Raw genomic sequence first — 18,375 nt, forward strand, 5'->3', positions numbered from 1 at the left:
GTGGTGTGTGTAGTGTGTGTGTGGTGTGTGGTATGTGGTGTGTGTGTAGTATATGTGTGGTGTGTGATGTGTGTGTGGTGTGTGGTGTGTGTGTGTACTGCGTGTGATCACGTGCAGCCCCGAGCCCGCAGGCCATGTGACCATCTGCTGGGGCAGGAACGGGCTGCAGGTTGCCTTGCCTGGCTCTGCTCCCAGCGTCCGTGTTCTGAGCTGCTCATTAATCAGCTTCCTCATCTGAAATTGCGAAATCCCCTGAAGCTCAGGTCCTGTGACCACAGGTACGGGCCAGCACTGGGACAGGCTTTGCCTGTAAGAGGGCTGGTCTGGGGGGACATCTGAACCCAACTCAGGAACACCTCACAGGTCCGCCAGCAGGGCTAGACCCTGGGGGAGATCCAGGGCAACAGGGTCCGCCTGGGACGCTCAGCTCCGGCACTGCCCGGGGCGTCTCTGCCCACACAGGACCATTCCTCTCGCCTGGACTCCTCTTGGGGTTTGCCAAGGTCTGTTCAGAAACTGAGGTATCAGGGAGTTGATTCTGCCCAGACCAGCAGTGGGCCGTAAAAGTGTTATTTTGTACCAGAAAAGTCCTTTCTGGGAACAAAAATGTATTCCAAAGTTTGGGTGTGTGAAAATAGCCCCGTGGTGACTGTGGTTTTCCACTAAAGATGCTTTCATCAGACAAACTGTCAACCACGCGAGGGGGGTTATGGAGACACGCAGATAATACCCTAGGCCAGCGTGGCCTGCTGTACTGGCAACCAGGGCCCTGGATGAGCAGCCAGGACCAAAAGCCTCATTTTCTTCGTTTGTAAACTAGAAAACCCTCCATTGACTGTCCCAGGTGGTTGCCAGGATCCAGCCTGGCTAACGATAAGGACCTGTGCGGCTCTGCGGTGTGTTAAGAATCCTTTACCCTCTTATACAGTAGCCTCCCCTTTGTGGTTGCAACAACCTACGAAGGTTTTCTGTTTTATAGAAAAATTGAGTGCAATGAAATAATCTGTTAAAGTCAAATGTAGGCGGCCGAACCCTGCACCCTGCCAGGAATGAAAACTTGAATGTAATTTATTTTTAAACTGATGATTTAAAGAAAAGAAAAAAAGCAGCAACATTGTAGCCTATAAAATATTTGATGTATCTGAGGCAAAAAAATCTTAAAAATATGACTCCAGAGACTCCCAGGGTTAGGATGCCTAGTTCATAAATTCTCATAAATCCAGTGAGTCCCAGGAGCCTTAGGGCAGCCCCTACACACCCCTATCCCATGTCCCCTGTCACTTGCAGCTCCTTAATACCTCACGGACACCCCCAGAACCACTGGAAGGAAATCCCTGGCTCTGGCCCTGAGAGAATCCTGGGATTTGGAGGGAGAAGGGCTGGAAAAGCAGGACCCCGCTGAGGGAGGCAGCAGTGGAGGTGCCCACTCCTCAGTGACCTTCTCTCCAACTGTCTGTCGCCTCCACATCAGTCCCCCAACTTTGCCTTCAGGCTTCCTCTCCGCTCTGTTTCCTTGCCTGAAACAATCAATTCACTTGTTACACCTGTTGTAAGAGGAGTCTCTGAAAACTTTTAAGACAAACTGGCAGGGGATTAGTATGAGTTTGCAGTTTCTTCCCTCCCTCAACTCTGAACGGAGGTGGCCGGCGATGAGAGAATTTGAGGTTTTATTATCGGAGGGAACAGTTGGATTTGGAAGCATGGGGCACTTTCAGCAGGGAGGACAGGGTGGATGGGGGCCCTTCAGTGGGTCCCAAGCACCGCAGGAAGGACCAGGACGCCTGGAGAGTTTGAATAAGGGAAGCAGTGTGCTCAGAATGCAGAGAGGTGGGTGATGTGGTTCGGCTGTGTGTCCCCACCCAAATCTCATGTTGAATTGTAATTCCGCAGTGTCGGAGGTGGGGCCTGGCAGGAGGTGACTGGATCATGGGGTGGTTTCTAATGGTTTAGTACCATCCCCCAGTGCTGTCTCCCAAGACCTGGTTGTTTAAAAGTGCGTAGCACCACCCGTCCTCAACTTCATTCTCTTCCTCCTGCTCTGCCACGTGAAGAAGGTGCTTGCTTCCCCTTCATTCTTCTGCCATAATTGTAAGTTTCCTGCGGCCGCCCTTCCCAGCCACGCTTCCTGTACAGCCTGCAGAACTATGAGTCAATTCAACCACTTTTCTTCATAAGTTACCCAGTCTCAGGTAGTTCTTTATAGCAGTGCAAGAACAGACTACTAGAGCGGGCACATGCCAACCCCAGGGAAGGCCTGTCTGACATTTTCTCCTGGGGTCCTTCGTGCTTGAGGGGCCCTAGCATGAGAGAGGGCACATTTCTTTCTCCTGTAGTTCTCCTTCCATCTGTACTTCCTGCTTCCATAACACAGAAGTTGGGCCACTGCTGTAGCCTCTGTAGCTCATCCCCACGAGGGGCTCCTGTGGGTTGGCCTGTCACACATGGAAACGTGCGTTCTGAACTCTAGGCACCCCATGGACACAGAATCTTTGGAATGCAACCTATTCAGACTTTTTGGTTAGTCTGTGCTCAAGCATCCAAACTTTTTAAAAAGTTTGACCAAATTGTTTTTTCCCACTTGTATTCAGTGTATAGAACAACACAACAAGGCTGTCAAAATGAGAAAATACGAAGCTATGATATACTGGTGTCAGAAGAAGATGAGAGCTATTATTAAATTTCTACTGAGCATAACAGTATAAAGCTTCTCCTTTCAGTCATGGTGAACTAAGCAATATGGACCAACCCTCTCTTGACAGATAGCTAGAAACTTTTGAACAAAATACTTAAAAAAAATTTGAATACTGATGGGCTAGTGAGATAGCAAAAATCTACTGGGCCAACATCAGGAAGAAGATAGAAATTCAGACAAATGAATCCAGTATTTGGGGCAATTATTCCTTTGGGAATGATTTTAGTCATGGAAGAGATAGTTAAGAGGTGGAGCCATACATTTTTGCCATTCCGTAGAAATAAAGGACAAAATTTAGAGTCTGAGACACTCCAATTTTGGAGGTGGGGGTCTTAGCAACCCTTCTTCTTTGCATTAGAACTTTATAGAATTACATCTAAGGAAAAAAGATAAGCTGGAAATAGACAAATCATTTCAAGAACTTTTTCAGTTTTCAGATATCTTGATGGTCCAGAAAAATCTCAATTTCTAAAATTAGATTAAGATGATTCCAGATTGTGAATATACCCAGTTGCTTGGTAGTTACCAAAAATTCTCAGAGAAAGAGTGTATCAGCAAATTATTTCTACAAAATGTTTTTTTTTTTTTTTTTTTTCCCAAATGCAATGTCTAGCATACAATCTAAAATAAGCAAACACACAAAAGGAAAAGACGGTGTGGACAAGAACCCATAGAAACTAGAACAATAAAATTCAACCATCATGGGCTCCAGTTATTGAAATTAACCAGGTAAAGCTTTTATTTTTATTTTATTTTAATTTTTTTTGAGACAGAGTCTCATTTTGTTGCCCATGCTGGAGTGCAGTGGGGTGATCTCGGCTCACTGCAACCTTCGACCCCAGGGTTCAAGTGATTCCCCTACTTCAGTCTCCCAAGTAGGTGGGATTACAGGTATATGCCACCATGCCCGGCTAATTTTCATATTTTTACTGGAGATGGGGTTTGGCCATGTTGGCCAGGCTAGTTTTGAACTCCTGACTTTAAGTGATCCACCTGCCTCGGCCTCCCAAAGTGCTGGGATTACAGGCATGAGCCACTGTGCCCAGCCAACCAGGTAAAGCTTTTAAATAGGCGAGACCATTAAACTATTTTAGAAACACATGACAGATTTGAAAAAGTTCATATACAAATTTAAGAACTGCAATATATAATTTTGAAATTAAGAACTCAATGGATGGGTTTAACAGAACATTAGGCCAGCTAATAAGAAAATTAGTGAACTTGAAAATGAATTAAAAGAAATTATCCAGGCCTGGCACAATGGCTCACACCTGTAATCCCAGAACTTTGGGAGGCTGAGGTGGGCAGATCACTTCAGGTCAGGAGTTCCAGACTAGCCTGGTCAACATGGTGAAATCCCATCTCTACCAAAAATATGTTTTAAAAAATTAGCCAGATGTGGTGGCTTGTACTGTAATCCCAGCTACTCAGAATGCGGAGGCAAAAGAATACCTTGAACCTGAGAGGTGGAGGTTGCAGTGAGCCGAGATCGTGCCACTGCACTCCAGCCTGGGTGACTGCGAGACTCTGTCTTAAAAAAACAAAACTAAACAAAAACTATCCAGAATGAAGCATGGATGGGGACATAAAAATTGAACATTCAAAAGAGGTGTTGAAAAACGTAGAAGATACTGTAAGAAGTTTTAAAAAATATTTACTGGAGTCTGAAAAGGAGAGGTGGAAAAGAATACTCAGAAACAATACTTGAAAAAATACTGGTTAAGAAAAAAATTTTATACTGAAGAAAGGCATTTAAGACTCAATATTTCTCTCTAGGCATTGCTTTGCTGCATTCCACAATACCTAAAATGTAAGAATAAAAGTGACTTAAAATAAAATCATGGAAAAAACATAACATGGCAATACTCAGAAAAAGAAAGCTAATGTACATATACTAATATCAGACAAAATTGACTTTAGACATGAAATTATTGGAGACAAATCTATTAGAGACAAAGAAGGATGCTGTATTCACCAGGAAGATATAACAATTCTAAATTCGTTATATTTTCATTCTATTATACATATACATACATATATAGGTATGTAGGAGGATTGCTTAAACCTGGGAGGTGGTGGCCACAGTAAGCCATGATTGTGCCACTGCATTGCAGCCTGGGCAACAGACCAAGACCTAGTTTCAAAAAAAGAAGTTAGAACAAAAACAAATACAAACAAAGTAGAAGGAAGGAAAAAAAGAACAGAAATAATAGAAAACAAATATACAATAGAAATATACTTACCAAAATTAATAATGAGAAATGAAATGTGAGTAGTTTTACACCATTAAAGACAGGATTAAACCATCTCAGATGAGGAAAAAGGCATGAATAAAATTCAATGTACACTTGTAATTTAAAAAAAAGGACTCTTAGTGAATTAGACTACAATGAAAGTTCTTTAATCTGACTAAATATATGCCCCAAAACCTACAGAAACCATCATAATTAAAAGTGAAATGTTCCTTTGAGGCAATGATGGCTGCTCTTCCTGCTTCTGAGTAAGATTGTACTGGAAGTCCTAGCCAGTGTTGACTTTTTCTGAGACGTCAACCAACCCGGGGGAATTCCTTTCTAAGAAATCCCCTTTGAGTGACTGGCTCTGAAGAAGTTGGTCTTGCTCTCATACAAGTGCAGCTTTGTGGTTGGGCTGGGTGTGGTTACATGGCTGCTGTGGCCAATAAGCTGTGCAGCTTTGTGGTTGGGTGGGGTCACATGGCTGCTGTGGCCAATGAGCTGTGAGTGCAAGTAATGTGCATCAGAGGTCTCGGTCCCTGAGGCATGGTCTCTTCCAACCTTTAAGGTGGTGGCTGTTTCATTAGGCTGGATCCCAGAGTGAGAGAAAAGCCCCCAAAACTACTGCAGTACACATGGAGCATGAATGAGAAATAACATAAATCTTTCTTATTATACACCAGAGATTACGGCACTGAGACAGAGGGCTGTGGACGCCACAGCAGCTCCAGCCTGGATGCTAATCTGCCATGTTGGTTGATACGTGGCCCACCCAAATCTGTGGCCCACCCAAATCTGATCTCAAATAGTAATCCCCACGTGTTGAGGGAGGGACCTGGTGGGAGGTGATTGGATCATGGGGACAATTTCCCCCATGCTGTTCTCATGATAGTGAGTGAGTTTTCATAAGATCTGATAGTTTATAAGTAGCAGTTCCCCCTTCCTTCTCTCTCTTTCCTGCTGCCATGTATGATGTGCCTTGCTTCGCCTTCACTTTCCACTATGATTGTAAGTTTCCTGAGGCCTCCGTAGCCATGTGGAACTGTGAGTCAATTAAACCTCCTTTGTCTGTCAATTACCCAGCATCGGGTAGTATCTTTATAGCCGTGTGAGAAAGGACTAATATATTGGTGTTGATGAAGAGTCAAACTCTAAAATATGTGAAGAGATTTATTCTGAACCAAATATGAGTTACCATGGCCTGTGACACAGCCGGAGAAGGTTCTGAGAACATGTGTTCAAGGTGGTCTGAGTGCAGCTTGGTTCCATACATTTTAGGGAGACATGAAACATTAATCAAATAAATGAAAGATGTACATTGGTTTGGAATGCAAAGGTGGAACAATGGGAAGGTGGGGGCTTCCAGGTCATGGGTAGATTCAAAGATTTTCTGAATGGCAATCCGTTGAAAGAGTTAAGTTACTATTGAAAGACTTAGGAATGTGTAGGTTAAGATAAGGGTTGTGGAAACCAGGGATTTATCATGTAGCCTCCAGGTAGCAGGCTTCAGAGACAGTAGATTGTAAATGTTTCCTATTAGACTTAAAAAGTTTGTTCTATAAACCAAAAATAAAATTTGAAGCCCCCTTCAACCATCTGAATGGACTTCCTCCTAGGCCATGGCATTCTAAATTTAACCTGAAAGACTGGTTTAGGCCATGACAGGAAGTGGGGGTCAGACATGCCTCATTGTATCCACCAGCATGAACATCAACACAGACCTTAAGTCTGATAAGAAACATTTAAGTCTATTCTCTCTGAAGCCTGCTACCTGGAGGCTTCATCTGCATGATAAAACTTTGGTTTTCACAACCCCTTATCATACCCAGACATTCCTTTCTATTGCTAACTCTTTCAACCAACTGCCAATCAGAAAATGTTTAATCTACCGATAACCACCCAACCCCTGAGCTTCAAGTTGTTCCACCTTTCCGGACTGAACCAATGTGTTTCTTTTTTTTCTTTCTTCCTTTTTTATGAGATGGAGTTATACTCTGTCACACAGGCTGTACAATGGCGGAATCTCGGCTCACTGCAACCCCCACCTCCCAGGTTCAAGTGATTCTCCCACCTAAGCCTCCTGAGTAGCTGGGATTACAGGTGCCCGCCACTACGCCTGGCTAATTTTTTTTTTTTGTATTTTTAGTAGAGATGGGGTTTCAGAATGTTAGTCAGGCTGGTCTCAAACTCCTGACCTCAAGTGATCCTCCCTCCTTGGCCTCACAAAGTGCTGGGAATACAGGTGTGAGCCACCATGCCCGGCCCCAACTTATTTCTTAACTATATTTGATTGATGTCTCATGTCTCCCTAAAATGTATAAAACCAAGCTGCACCCTGACTCCCTTGGGCACGTGTTCCCAGGATTTCCCTAGGGCTGTGTCACAGACCATTGGTCACTCATATTTGGTTCAGACTAAATCTCTTCAAATATTTTACAGAGTTTGATTCCTTTTGTCACCAGTTGTATCAGTAATGCCAAAAGGGAGGAGGGGATAATGAGGTATGTCTGGCTCCTGCTTCCCATCACAGCCTGAACTAGCCTTTCAGGTTAACTTTGGAATGCCCTTGGCCAAGAGGAGGCATTCATTCAGATTGTTGGGGGGCTTAGAATTTTATTTTTGGTTTACATTGGCTTATGATTAACATTCTGGGAAGGCCTCTAAGATTTCCAGTTTATCTCCCATTCCCTGTGTAAGAGCAGCTACTCACTGTAAGTCCTGCCCTTAGGTCAAACAACCTTGACATTATCATACTTCAACCATCCGGCACATTCCTTCTGAACCACTCCTCCCTATGCTATATAAGCTCTGCGTCTGGGGCTGAGGGCTAGGGATCCACCATCTCATCTCGCTGCCACCTGAAACACAGATATGGCTTCTCTTTGTAAGTCCCTATGAAACATTTCTTTCTAAGAAACTCAATGTGTCAGCCTCTCAGCTTCTTTGGACTTTGGGGCTGGTTGGCATAGACCTGCCCACTGTAAAACGTGGGCTGAGAGACCAAGAAATGTGCAAAGGGAATGAAGCATCTGTGGGAGAAATCCCAGGCAGCATGGGTCACCTTTTAGATGCATGTGTGTGAGTGCAGTGATGCCTCTAAAATGCTAGCATGCTGAAAGCAATCATTAGCTGAGAGCCGTCCATCACCCAGTGGTAAGGAAGGGTGGTGAGCAGCTACTGCTGTGGACGGCTGCTTCTAGGGGGTGCCTCTTTGGTGATGGAGCTCAGCCAGCAGCAGAGGCAAAGTAAAAGGGCTTTGGTAGGAATTACAATTGGGAAAAGGTTTTTAAAAGAGCTTGGCAGTCAAAAGCTAACTTGGTTCAATCTGCCATGTGGGTTGTATATGTGTGCATGCCTATTGCTTACTGCTTTTTTTTTTTTTTTTTTTTTTTTTGAGTCAGAGTCTTGCTCCGTCACCCAGGCTGGAGTACAGTGGTGAGATCTCGGCTCACTGCACCTCCAACTCCCAAATTCAAGCAATTCTCCTGCCTCAGCCTCCGGGACTACAGGCACCTGCCACTGTGCCTGTCTAATTTTTGTACTTTTAATAGAGTCAGAGTTTCACCAGAGTTTACCAGGCTGGTCTTGAACCCCTGACCTCAGGTGATCCACCCACCTCAGCCTCCCAAAGTGCTGGGATTACAGGCTTGCACCACTGTGCCTGGCTTGCTTATTGCTTTAAGGCCTCTGCTCTCTGTAAAACTTCTCAGTTGACTGAACCCTGTTTCTCTGTTTGCTTCTGTCTGTCCCTCTTTCCTCTTGCAACCCCCAATGACACATGAGGGACCTAAACAAGGAAATTTCTGACAGCCTAGGATCCTTGGGGAACCAGGAAAAGGCACCAGTCTCCTCTCTTTGGGAGGAGCCTGTTTTTCCTCGTGGTGTCCTAAGTTGTAAGCAGACAGGTTCCCCTCAGGTCTAGGACTGTGCTCTCTTGTACTGTGTTACTGGGCTCGTTGACTGTTCGTAGGGCACTAGAGACTGCTTGGCACTGTGAGAGGACTTGACCTCGATGTGTGTGATGGCTGGTGGTTGATGGCGGGTGAAAGCCACAGTGTTGGAGGTGGCTCAGGATAGTCGTGCCCTGGAAACCGTCATTGCTCTGGGGGCTACTTGGGTCTTTGCACGTCTGAAAAAGAAAGTCATGGTTTAGGTCCTAAAATCTGCATGCTTTCTTGGTTCTGGTCCTTAAAGGGCTCAATCCTAAAGCCAGTAATCTAATTAAGAAACAAGCTAAATTGAAAAGACCGCCAATCTAACGAATCAGCCTTCAAAACTCTCTGTAAAGGAAATGTACATCGTTAGGGGGAATCTCCATTTGTAAGGGCATCTCTGTCTCTGTACTGAAACCACTAGAAACTTTATCTACGGAGAAGACAATGGCTTGACGTGTACGTAACAGATCTTGCTTTTGCTTAGATTGAAGTTCTGTTCCTTTCCACCTGTTTCCCCAGAGTCCTGTCTTAGGAGATGCAGATTTAGAATTTTCTCCCTAACATTTGTTTAGGCCATGAAACAGGCAATTCGAGAGATTAACAGTCTAAAGTGAGGGAGAATATTTAAAAGATGGCAAAAGAAAAATCTTATTAAATGTGTAAGATCTGCTGCTGTGTCTGCTACGTCTACCTATGTGTCATGCGTATGTGATACTTCACTAGTGTAGAAAGTAAAAAGTTCCTCTTCAAAGTTTCCCTTCTTGTTAAAGAATAAATCATCAGTGTTAGAAATAATAGTTTCTTTTAAAGACTAACTTTCTTCAAGCCTCCTTGCTTTGTGCTAATAACTCTTTGTTAAGCCCTATCCTATGTAGCTGTTGGACATGCTCTCAGGCACGTTCCAGTTCACAGCCTATGCCCCTTCCTTATTTGGAAACGTTATTGCTTCTTTAAATCTTTTGTAAGCAACTTCCTCCTTTCCTTTGCTCTCCCTTGCCTTTACCTAGTTAAGAAAGTTTTAGGTTGTTAGCAAGTGAAGTGTCAGTTTAGGCTGTGAGGTTCAGCTCCAGCCAATGGATGCAGGACACAGCAGTAAGGATGACCAAAATCCATAAGGGACAAATACATCTGCTTTTCCTTTCTTAGGTGTACTCTTGTGGCAAGACTGCTGGTGAGTGTACCCTTTCTGCAGAAAGTGAAAATTGCCTTGCTGAGAGAATTAAATTTATGTTCAAGTGCTATTTCTTATTTTATTTTATTTACTTTTTGAGACAGAGTCTCGCTCTTTTGCCCAGGCTGTAGTGTAGTAGCACGATCTCCGCTCACTGCAAGCTCCATCTCCTGGGCTCACGCCATTCTCCTGTCTCAGCCTCCTGAGTAGCTGGGACTACAGGCGCCCACCACCATGCCCGGTTAATTTTTTGTATTTTTAGTAGAGACGGGGTTTCACTGTGTTGGCCAGGATGGTCTCAATCTCCTGACCTCGTGATCCGCCCACCTCGGCCTCCCAAAGTGCTGGGATTACAGGCGTGAGCCACTGGCCCGGCCCTCAAGTGCTATTTCTTTATGGCACCAGGGAACAAGCATTTTGCATTCCTAACACTACCAAAATATATGAAAGAGAACATTTACATGCTTAAATCAAATATTTTATCAGAAAAATAGATGCTAGCTTGAATGCCTTTTAGCGCACGCGATTTTAGTAATCTTTGGTAAATAAAACCAGTTTTAAAATTCTCTTCAGGAATTTAAGATCTTAAAGTCATGTTATATTAAATTAATCCTAGGGTTTTCAGCAGAAATTGGGATTACTTAGAGGGTGTTTGGTAAAGGTTATAAAAGTGTGATTTTTGCTGAAAGGAAAAGCAATTTTATCTAGAATATTTACAGATTGTTTCAAAATGAAAAGAAGAGAGTGCTGGGTTGGGCCTTGGGGCTGGACCAAGCTCAGATCTGGGTCTGTCTGAGCTCAGATCATCAGCCTCAAAGCTACCCACAAAGGGGAAAATTATGCCAGGAACAAAAGAAATTACCTTTGAGACCTGTAGTTACCAAGAAGATAGTCAATGTGGGGGAAGGGAAAAACCAAGCAACTGTTGAAACTAGAGGGGAGTGTGAAGGAATTGTTCCATTTTGTACGTCTGGATCATCAGCTCCCTGGAGAACCTTTATGAAAATGGATTGTGAGCGTGACTAATTTGGGAACAGTGTCTCTGGTTTAAAATGCTGCAGAGGGGAAGAGCATGTTTGGGTTGACGCAGGACCCATACTCACCACTGAACAATTGCAGCTGGGTATATACAATCCAGACACACAGGAGGGTATTCCTGAGGGAGCAGCCAGCCTGGGGGACCAGGTAAAAGGCACTGGAAGGTCTGTTTACCCTGAGAAGGGGACAGTCTGATTCCACTATAAATGCCAAGTGCAGCACCTCAGATGAAGCAGCTGGCTTCTTCTCATGGGTCTTACAGATGCTGATAAAACCACAAGGTTAGTTAAGAGCAGGGAAAAGGCAAAAGGAACAGTCAGAATCCATCAAAGGGAAGTGGAAATTTTAAAATGGTTATTTAAAAATAAGGTAAATAGGCCAGGCGCAGTGGTGGCTCACGCCTGTAATTCTAGCACTTTGGGAGGCTGAGGCGGGTGGATCACCTGAGGTCAGGAGTTGGAGACTAGCCTGGCCAACATGGTGAAACCCCGTCTCTACTAAAAAAAAAAAAAAAAAAAAAAAAAAAAATTAGCCAGGCATGGTGGCAGGTGCCTATAATCCCAGCTACTCAGGAGGCTGAGGCAGGGAATCACTTGAACCCAGGGGGATGGAGGTTGCAGGGAGCTGAGATCTCGCCACTTCACTCCAGCGTGGGTGAAAGAGTGAAACTGTCTCAAAAATAAATAAATAAATAAAAATTTAAAAACTAAAATAAAAATAAGGTAAATAAATTTCTAAAAATCGATAGATGAAGCTAAGAGGAAAGAGGAGAGAGTCCTGGGGCTTATCCCAGCAGGGTGGCAATCTTTAGATAATTACTAAGAAATGGAATGAATTGAGGACTAAGTTCTTATCTTTTATCTTGCCCAAATTCCTACTTAAGGGGTCTGGGGAGTCATGTTCTACAAACCATAAATTCTCATCAGATGGGTTTTATTTAACCCTGTATATTGTGACTTACTTTTCAATCTGACTCTGGCATAACATTATGAGACAAGGAAAAAAATATTTAACCCCAAAATACATTTTCTTGCCATCCCTTGAAATTGCCCTGCAAAGTCTCTTGTGGGAAAAATCCACATTCTATAGAGATTCCCCTTCCCACTTTGTTTTCCTTCATTTCTTTCCAGATCCAGGAGATAATCAACTAAGAGCCAGGTACCCTTTTAGGTCCGATATGAAACATTTTACAATCTGCTCTCTCTCTGAAGTCTGCTATCTGAGAGATTCCTCTGCACAATAAAACCTGGTCGCCACAATCCTTTACCTTAATCTCAACGTTCCTTGCCATTGATCCCACGTCTTCAGATTAACTCAACCAATTGTCAACCAGAAAATGTTTAAATTTACCTGTAGCCTGGAAGGCCCGGCTTTGAGTTGTCCTGCCTCTCTGAACCAAACCAATGTGTTTCTTAAAGGTATTACATTACTGTCTCTTGCCTCCCTAAAATCTATAAAACCAAGCTGTGCCCCGACCACCTTGGGCACATGTTCTCAGGACCTCCTGAGGGCTGCATCACGGGCCATTCGTCACTCAGATTTGGCTCAGAATAAATCTCTTCAAATATTTTATAGAGACTGACTCTTTTTGGCACAGAATAAAATGGAAATTGATGGAGTTAAAATAAAGGTCTTTTTTTTTTTTTCTTTTGAGATTTAGTCTTGCTCTGTTGCCCAGACTGGAGTGCAGTGGTACAATCTCGGCTCACTGCAACCTCAGCCTCCTGGGTTCAAGCGATTCTTTTGCCTCAGCCTCCTGAGTAGCTGGGACTACAGGCATGCGGCACCACACCCGGCTAATTTTGTATTTTTGGTAGAGACGGGGTTTCTCCATGTTGGTCAGGCTGGTCTCGAACTCCTGACCTTAAGTTATTCACCCACCTTAGCCCTCCAAAGTTCTGGGATTATAGGCGTGAGCCACCACGCCCAGCCAAAACAAAGGTCTTAACACTGTCAAAAGTTGGGTGAACCCAAGGAAGCCTCCACTGGCCCCACAATGTTAAAGGGCCCCAAACCAGTTTTCTGTATTTATCCCAGATTGGATAAATTAAAAAAAAAACACATCAGAGGGCAAAGATTGCAATGAGTAAGCTGAGGGCAATGCTGATGCCGGTAAGTCCAGATTAAAGATTGACAAGAGAGACCCTTGGCTCAACCCCTGCGGGGAACCTAAATCTTTTTTACAAGAGAGGGAAAAATGGCCTGGGGGGTTGAAAAAAGAAGTTTCTGGTGCTGTTACAGGTGTAATTAGACACTCATTAGCAGGGGTAGGAGAGAGCTCTTCTCCCACCCGCTAGGAATGTGGTTTGCCATCACCACAGGTGATGGTTTGACAATGATCACACTGCCTCTCTAAAAGGGCTAAATTGGCAGCCGGCACCAGCGAGAGGCCATTTCCTGATGGTCTACACCTGTTGCACTACCGTGTTCATTGAATGCCGGCGCCAGGGAGAAGCAACTTCCCGGCCGTGTGCATTAAGGGACAAAATGGCGGAATGTGAGCTTCCGGGGCACACTACAGGAAAAGGGAAGAAAGCCTCAGAGGGGCATGCATACAACTTCCTAATCACACTGTGTGTGCTCACCTCCCAAAGGTAAGGAGGGCACTGTGCATGCGGGCAGCCCACCTGAAGGGAAGAACCATGGGAAAGGGGCCAGCCTGGAAAGTCCTAGGATCACGGTTAAATACTGCATTTGACCTTCATGTCAGGACCATGAAGAGACCCACTTGGGTCTCTTCCAAGCATACGTTCCTTTCTTTCTTGTTCTAAAGCCCTTTAAAAGAAACTTCCACTCCTGCTCTGAAAGTTGCCTTGGTCTCTTTCTGCCTTATGCCCCTCAGTCGAATTCGTTCCTCTGAGGAGGCAAGACTTGAAGTTGCTGCAGACCTGTACAGCTTCGCCGTCAGTAACTCGGATACCTTCCACTGGTGACACATCCGGCACCATGAGACTCGGATATTTTCCACCCCTAACATACTTGGTGGCATGACTTAGATACGTTCCCTGGTGGTGAGAGAGCTCTGTGCCTCACCTTCTTTGGCTGGAGGCATCCGACCCCGGTGCATGGTTTTCCTTCTCCTCACTCTCTCTCCTGCTCACTAACCAAACCCCAGAACAATTCCTCTTGGCCATTAGTGACTCTGCTCCCCTTGGCTGATATCTCAGCTCACTCTGATGGCTGGCTCGCAGGTGTGAGAAGGACTTTAGGGTCTGCATCAAGCAGATTAGAGGCACTCAATGACCCTCCTAGTGAGAGGCTTGTGAGAATGGTGAGGCTAAGGCCTAAAAACCATGCAATATCTGGGGTTTCCTCGACTTTTTCTTTTCAACTAAAATTGGCTCTTTTCCCAAACCCTGCACCCCCCCCACTCTCCTGTTTATTCTCTGTGTGTTCTGAAATGGTCTTCAGCACTCACTGGATGTTCCACCTTGGGGCAAGCCTGACTCTTTGCTTTCACTTTGCCTGCTACGTGACTTCTAAACACTTCCTGTTACCTGCGTGCCCAGGGCTCTCTGCGTTTGTGCGGCAGTGAAGACACGGGCTCCCTTGCAGATATCCTGAGGTTTACATTTGTTTCTCCCAGCTCAAATGACCTTCAATCCTTCCCCTGCCTGCTGGCACACGGCTGGGACAGATGCTAATTGGAACTCTGGCTCTGCCAGCTTCTTACAACTCACCATGTGCTTTTCGTTCCTGTTATGCCCCAGGACTAGGTTTTCGGATGGCTTTTAAAAGCAGCTTGTCCACCTGTATAGGGCTTTGCTCTGGCCCTTTTAGGATCTTACCCTCTTGCCTTTTAAGCTAGCACCACTTTGGGAGGAGGAGAAATTCTTCCCCCAAGCCCCAAGTCCTCCGGAAGTTAATGCTTTATGTCCACAGGGCGAATAAACGTTGCCTTCTTGAATGCAAGGGCTGCTGTTTTTCTGAGCATATGAAGGCATTCCATGAGTATTCCTCCCGCTTCCTTCCACTTCCTCCCATAGCCTCCATTTCTCTAATTACTTACACACCCTTCTCAATGTGCATCAAGACCTTCAAGGTTGTATTCCAAGGGAAGGGGGAGGAAGTCCAGTCCCTGTGGCAGTTAATGGAGAAACAGGCTTCTAAGAAAAGAGATAATCATTATATTACTAGAATCCTCTGAGTAAGGGTCACTATAATGTCATGGGGACAGGAATACAGGCTGGCTCAAGGCCGAAGAGGCAAGACAGAGATGAAGGGGGGTCCCAGGCTAACAGATTACCATTGGAACAGAGATGAAAGGCTAGGGCATACATGGTGAGGACCAGTACATTCCGGAACCCCATGGATGGACAGGGGCCCACTGTTCACTCCAACATCTCCTCTGTTCTCAAGTGGGTAATTGTGATGAGATGGGACGATGGGTACACGGTAAAGACTGGTCAAGTCCAGAACCCAAGATGATGGGGATGCCCCATTTTGGATGATAAGAAGAAAGGAGAGATGCTTCTTTTTCCTTTTGTCCTCTTTTTCCTTCTCTGTCCTCTGTTTGCACATGGCAGATGGGTAATCATGTCTGCATACCACAGGACATGCCCCTTGGATACATCCCCCCCAAACTTGGAAAAGTTTAATTTCCCCAAACCTTAAAAAACTAATTCTCCTTTGTAATACTGTTTGGCTTAAAAATGAACTGGGAGGAAATTACAAAAGTCAGCCTTGGAACCCAGTACCTGTGTGTAAGAGGTCCTCGGATTAGCCTCTTAAGTCTTTTATAACCAAGAGTAGAGTAAGGAGGACAGGACTAAGCCTGGTGGGTGGGACAAATGGCATCCCCTCCCTCCAAAAGAAAAAATTCACACTTTATATTATTTAAGGACCAATTACCATTCTTCCACTGGTCCCTGGTAACATCTGGATACCCCACACCTCTTTGGGGCAAAAATATACTCTCTAAGATTGGTGCTCGCTTAATATTCACCCAACCTCTGAATTCACCTTTCTCTCTAATAGCCCTATTTATCCCAGGAAAGCTACCTAAATCATTAACCAAAAGCTTCAACCTGGACAGTCCTACCTCAGAGGTATACAAATAGCCCACACTGACTTGAACAAGCCCTAGCATAAATCTAACCAAGTAATCTCTTGACGGGGGATAACTTCTACAGTATGCCCACAACCTCCTCATCTGCTGTCCCTTCACAGGATGCCAGAGTCACTAGGGCTGCCCAGGGAAAGGGAACCTAGAAGCCTGTCCTGCCAGCAAAAGGGTAAAAATTCTTGCCAGCCAGCCTCCTGACTTCCCTCTCTGTGCAAACTGATTGTAGGAATGGTAAAAATCACTGTATTCTCTGCCCCTCCATGACCAACTTCTGACTTTACTTCTTGAATTTTCCTTTCTTGGAGCTACCTTTGTAGACTCTAAATCTTGTAAAAACTGCTTACCACCTTGCTGAAAATACCTCATATACTCGTGGCTAAGTCATAACATTAGTTAAGGCTTATTGGTTTCACCTGTGAGGTTACTGTTGGCAAAGTTCAAAAGCCAGAAATATTGGCCGTTCTTACTACCTGGCTAAAGTTGGGTAATAAGAGACTTAAAGGTTTTGTTTTAAGAGCATTACGGTTAAAATGGGCTTAATTAAAAGCAGATATCCAAGCTATACATACATTTAAAAGGTCTTTGTTTTTTTTTCTCTTCTTGAATCTTATTTTTTTTCTGGAAAAAAAAAAAAAAAGGTTTTTCTCAGTCAACTGATTGTTTTTCTCCATTTTGTCTTCTTGCCACTCTTGATGCACACGTGAGAGTACCCAAGATAATTTCTAACAGCTTAGGTCTCCTTGGGAAAAACAGGAGGTGCCACAGACCCCCCTTTTGGGAAAAACCTCTGTTTTCCTCATGGAACCCCAGGAATTGGAAGTGGATAGATCCCTCTCAAAACCTGAGGCTCTGTTTTCTTTGCATTGTGTTACCTGATGTTTTTTGACTTTTGGCAGTAGCAGAAATTACTTCACATTATGAGAGAAGTTTGGTAATAACTAGGTAGCTAATAGAATTTTATGGATGGCTAATGGCAGTTTTGGGGGGAATACTCAGCTCTTTGACGTTTGGATTAGAGAAGCATGCTCTCAGCCACCTGGAAGATATGGAAACGTCCCCCCTCCTCCACTGAGAGATAAAACCTCTATAGGAAATGGGCTGATTCCCTCTTTCTTGGGATCCAGGATCTGGTATAAAATGGGACTCCTAATTTTGGGGAGCTGTTTTTGCCTTCCAGGTGCGCCTGTTTATTAGGCACTGGAAGCTGCATGCTTTCCCAGCCCTGTTTGTGGAAGAGCTCCACCCTGGAGCCAGTAATCCAATTAAGAAACTTAAAAACTACTGGCAAATAAAAAATCTTACAACTACTGAATCTTCTGTTTGTCCATGTATTTATATGTGTTGTGTGTGTGATGTTTATGTAAAATAACTCTAATTGGTTTAAAAAATAAGGACTTAAATATTGTCAGAAAAATAAAACTAATGCCTCTTAGTTCTTGTAACTTAAATAATCTTTGGGGAATAAAGACAGTTTTAAAGATTATTGGTAAAATAAAAATATCCTCAAAAATTTAGACATTTGGTCTAAATTATGCAAGTCAGATATTAGGTTTGCTAAATGTTTTAAGGTTATAAACTGTGTCTTTGGATTTTGAAAATAGTTTAGCCTGATTTACAGCTAGGTAAGGCTTGGGGACAGGTGGAGTTAGCCACACCCCTAGCTATGCTGGAAAGAATCAGATCTTATCTACACTTCTCTCTGGTGTCCTAGGCTCCAAACCTAGTACATAATTAAAATTACTTACTAACCAGGCTTTTTACCAAAAGTTGCTAAGAGTTCTTTCTTTGGTCTGTATTTGTGTAAATATGTCATTGGTATGTTTTCCAAAATTATGGAATTCTGATATAACTTAGTGTATATTATTAATAATTAGAATTGTTATCTAAAATTGTTGTGTGCCACAGAGGTAACACATTTTCTTGTCAATTGTGTCTTTAACTGTGGGTGCCCTAAGACTTTTTGTCATCCACAATTATTATTTTAATCCTCTTTAAATGTCGGTTTTATAATCAGCTACAGAACTCTAATAGGTGTTCTTAAATGCAAGTTTCTGATAACTTTGGAGATTGTGACATTAGAATAAAGCAAAAAAACCTTTCAGGACTCTAATGGAGAGGTAAAATATTCATGAATATCAAACAGAACAGGAGTTAATGGAATGGATTGAACTAATAGAAGACTGAAGTAATCCTTTTTGACTTTTTAACTTAAAATGTCACTAATCTTTGTGGTTTTTCAG

The 18,375-nt window shown here is 43.7% G+C and overlaps 1 long non-coding RNA gene across 1 annotated transcript in view; it reads left to right on the forward strand.

Moving 5' to 3' along the window:
- The first annotated feature begins 260 nt into the window (after positions 1–260).
- Positions 261–18,375, forward strand: part of LOC112621799 — a 29,525-nt gene continuing 11,410 nt past the window's right edge. Inside the window, exon 1 of the long non-coding RNA XR_003118773.1 lies at positions 261–503. This is a non-coding gene — a long non-coding RNA (uncharacterized LOC112621799). The remainder of the gene's footprint in view (positions 504–18,375) is intronic.

The sequence above is a fragment of the Theropithecus gelada genome, chromosome 3 (assembly GCF_003255815.1).
Source record: "Theropithecus gelada isolate Dixy chromosome 3, Tgel_1.0, whole genome shotgun sequence".
Lineage (NCBI taxonomy): Eukaryota > Metazoa > Chordata > Mammalia > Primates > Cercopithecidae > Theropithecus > Theropithecus gelada.